This window comes from Arachis hypogaea, chromosome 14 (assembly GCF_003086295.3).
Source record: "Arachis hypogaea cultivar Tifrunner chromosome 14, arahy.Tifrunner.gnm2.J5K5, whole genome shotgun sequence".
Lineage (NCBI taxonomy): Eukaryota > Viridiplantae > Streptophyta > Magnoliopsida > Fabales > Fabaceae > Arachis > Arachis hypogaea.
The window spans coordinates 87,515,143-87,519,313 of record NC_092049.1 but is presented as its reverse complement, the minus strand read 5'-3'; the positions used below and the strand labels follow the sequence as shown (position 1 = coordinate 87,519,313).

The following is a 4,171-nucleotide window of genomic DNA, read 5'->3' as shown; positions in this document are numbered from 1 at the left end:
CGGAAGAGACCTTTCAAAAAGTTTTGAACAAGAAACAGAGGATATGGCCGAACCACAAGAGGAGCCTAGAAAGGTCCTTGGTGACTTCACCATGCCTACCTCTGACTTTTATGGCAGAAGCATTGCTGTATTTGCCATTGGAGCTAACAATTTTGAGCTTAAGTCTCAGTTAGTCTCTCTTCTGTAGCGGAACTACAAATTCCATAGACTTCCACTGGAAGATCCACATCAGTTCTTGGCAGAATTTTTACAGATCTGTGATACTGTAAAGACTAATGGAGTTAATCCTGAAGTCTACAAGCTGATGCTTTTGCCCTTTGCTCTAAGAGACAGAGCTAAGTTCTGGTTAGATGCCCAACCAAGAGAGAGTATTGATTCTTGGGAAAAGCTTGTAAATGCTTTTCTTGCTAAGTTCTTTCCTCCTCAAAAGATGAGCAAGATTAGAGTGGAAGTTCAAACCTTCAGACAAAAAGAAGGTGAATCCCTCTATGAAGCCTGGGAAAGATACAAGCAACTAATCAGGAGATGTCCTCCTGACATGCTCTCAGAGTGGTCCCTCATAGGAGTGTTCTATGATGGGTTGTCTGAGATATCCAAGATCTCCTTGGATAGCTTTGCAGGTGGATCTCTCCACTTGAAGAAAACGCCTGCAAAAGCTAGAGAGCTCACTGAGATGGTTGTTAACAACCAGTTCATGTACAACTCTGGAAGGAATCCTGTAAATCATGGAGCCTCTCAAAAGAAAGAAGTTCATGAAGTTGAGACTCTGAATGCCATCCTGGCTCAGAATAAGATCTTGACTCAACAGGTCAACATGATCTTTCAACATCTCACTGGGATGCAAACTGCAGCTGGCAGTGCTCAGGAAACTTCTCTTGAAGATGAAGCCTATGATCCTGATCAACCCACTATGGAGGGGGTGAATTACATAGGAGAAGCCTATGGAAACACTTACAACCCTTCATGGAGGAATCATTCTAACCTCTCATGGAAGGATCAACAGAAACCTTAGCAAGGTTTCAATCAAGGTGGTAGGAACCAAAATAGGTTCAATAACAGACCACCATTCCTATCTTCTCAAGGGAATATGGAGACCTCTAAGCAGAGCCTCTCTGACTTAGCCACTATAGTCTCCAGCCTCACTAAGACCACCCACAGTTTCATTAATGAAACAAGGTCCTCCATTAGAAACTTGGAGGTACAAGTTGGTCAACTGAGTAAGAGGATCCCTAAGATTCCTTCAGATACTCTTCCTAGTAATACTGAGGTTAATCCTAGAGAAGAGTGCAAGGCCATAACTATGGAGGTTGAGGTCGAATTGGAGGAGAATGGGAAGGCATTAAATGCCAATGAAGAAGCCTTCACTGGGCATTCAACACCCATTAGCCCAGAACCAAAGGAAACCATAAAGACAATTGAGGTTCCTTTGAATGCACTTCTGCAGTGCATAAGTTCTGATGACTACTCATCCTCAAGTGAGGATGAAGACACTAGGGAAAAGCAAGTTGCTCGGTACCTAGGAGCTCTTATTAAGCTGAATGCCAAGCTATTTGGTACAAAGCCTCTGGAGGAGGAACCTCCACTGCTTACCAAAGAACTCCATGCTTTGGTTCAGCAAGAGCTACCTCAGAAGCTTCCAGACCCTGGACGCTTTCTAATTCCTTGCACCATAGGCACTATGACCTTTGATAAGGCTTTGTGTGACCTAGGGTCAAGCATCAACCTCATGCCACTCTTTGTAATGGAGAATCTGGGAATACTTGAGGTACAAGCTGTACACATCTCTTTAGAGATGGCAGACAAGACTATGAAGAAGCCATACGGCTTAGTGGAGGGTGTCTTAGTTAAAGTTGAAAACCACTACATCCTTGCAAACTTCATAGTCTTAGACATAGGAGAGGATGAGGATGACTGTGTCATTCTTGGAAGACCTTTCCTAGCCACAGCTAATGCTATCATTGATGTGGCTAAGGGAGAACTAACCCTAAAGTTAGGGGAGTACCATATCGTATTTCAGATGCCCCAACCCAATTCTCCCTCTAAAAGAGAGATAACAGTGCAACACCTAGTGTGCCAACCCTCTCTTTCTGTGCAGAGCTCTGTAGAGCTCCCATACTTCAATTCTAAGTTTGGTGTTGGGCAGCTCTCAACAAGCTCTAAGTACAAAGGTACTAAAAAGAAAGTACCTAAAGGCTGGAAGGACAAGAAAGTCCCAACAGAAGGCCTCTCACCTGGCATGAGAGTTGTCTTCACTAAGAATCTAGTCCTACCATATACAGTGAGTCGTGTCCTATCTCTAGAGCATGTAGAGCTCATCCATGAGAGGACAGAAAGAAAATTCACTGTCAAGGGCAAAAATCTGAGCCCATACTCACCTCCTTAAGGAGCTAAAGGTCAAGCTAGTGACTTTAAAAGTGCGCTTGTTGAGAGGCAACCCAACTTTACTCAACCATTTATTTTCTTTTTGTTTTTCCTTTCAGTTGTTAGATTCATGATCATGTGCATCAGTCAAGAGACAGATTTCATAGCAGTAAAAACAGAACACTCCAAGTAAAGTGTTAAAGTTGAACATCAGCGAGGAAGCCCTCCTAGGTGTTCAACACCCCAAGAGGGGAGCATTGCTGGCGTTGAATGCCAGCCAGGGAGCAGCCCCTAGGCATTCAAATGCCAATGCAGAGAAGCAGGGAATCTGGAATTCCCTAGCCTCTTAGGACCAAGAGGTCCCACAGAAGCTCCACATACCCCACCTTCTTTTTTCCCAGTGATCATATTTGCTCAAGGACGAGCAAAACTCTTAACTTTGGTGTTGCAAAAGCTCTGCTTTGTGACTTCTACCACTCTTAACAGAGATAAAGGAGTGACATAGAAGAGACCAAGCATCATATTGGATCCTCAAGGAGGAGCACTGGCCACCATCATTCAGGTGGATTCGTTCTCTTTTACTCCTTTCCTGTTATTTTTCTATTTTCTATCTATTTATCTGTTTTCTTGTCCTAGTTGCATGATCATTTGCATTGATTTCTTAAAAAGTTGTAAATTGTTCCATATATCTCTCACCTTGCTAAAAATTTTTTTTGAAAAGAATTGAGAGATGCATGAATTTCAAGTTTAAAATAAGATTAGTTTAATTAGTTTGATGTGGTGTCATTTGCTTTTATTTTCTGAATGTATAATAAACAGTGCATATTTGAAGTTGTAATTTATGAATGTTGGCTCTTGAAAGAATAAGAAAAAAGAAAAAATATTATTGATAATCTGAAAAATCTAAAAATTGATTCTTGAAGCAAGAAAAAGCAGCAAAAAGCAAAAGAAAAAACATGTTGCAAAAGAAAAAATTTATATGCATGCGAAAAAGAAAGAAAAAATGGCGAAAAAGAAAAAGAAAAAAAATAAAGTAGAAAAATCTATTACTGCCCAAAAACGCAGGAAAAAGAGGGCAGATTGAAAAAGCCAGTAACCCTTTAAACCAAAAGACAAGGGTAAAAGGACCCAAGGCTTTGAGCATCAGTGGATTGGAGGGCCCAAAGGAATAAAATCCTGGCCTAAGCGGCTCAATCTAAGCTGTCCCTAACCATATGCTTGTGGCGTGAAGGTGTCAAGTGAAAAGCTTGAGAGTGAGCTGTTAAAGTTGTGATCTAAAGCAAAAGAGTGTGCTTAAGAACCCTAGACACCTCTATCTGGGGACTCTAGCAAAGCTGAGTCACAATCTGAAAAGGTTCACCCAGTTAAAGTGTCTGTGGTATGAATGTATCCGGTGATAATATTGGAAAACAGAGTGCTTAGGGTCATGGCCAAGAATTAAAAAGCTGTGTTCAAGAATCAAAATAAGCTTAACTAAGAGAGTCAATAATATCATCTGGACTCTATGTTCCTAAAGATACCAACATCTCTGAGTTTCAATGGATAGTGAGATGCCAAAACTATTCAGAAGCAAAAAGCTACTAAGTCCCGCTCATCTGATTTTAACTAAGCTTCGTTTGAAACTTAGAAATTTATTGTATCCTAATTTTCTTCTTTATCCTACTATGTTTTTAGTTTCCTAGGGACAAGCAATGATTTAAGTTTGGTGTTGTGATGAGCGGATATTTTATACGCTTTTTGACATCTTTTTCATGTAGTTTTTAGTGGTTTTTATTTAGTTTTTATTGAGTTTTTATAGGTTTTAGTGTTA

General features: G+C 40.6%; 1 non-coding gene across 1 annotated transcript; it reads right to left on the bottom strand.

The window, feature by feature from the left end:
* Nucleotides 1-436: 436 nt before the first annotated feature.
* LOC112746191 (small nucleolar RNA R71) lies at nucleotides 437-543 on the bottom strand. The gene has a single exon (XR_003174086.1). It is a non-coding gene; the product is annotated as a small nucleolar RNA R71 (small nucleolar RNA).
* Between the last annotated feature and the right edge of the window lie 3,628 nt (nucleotides 544-4,171).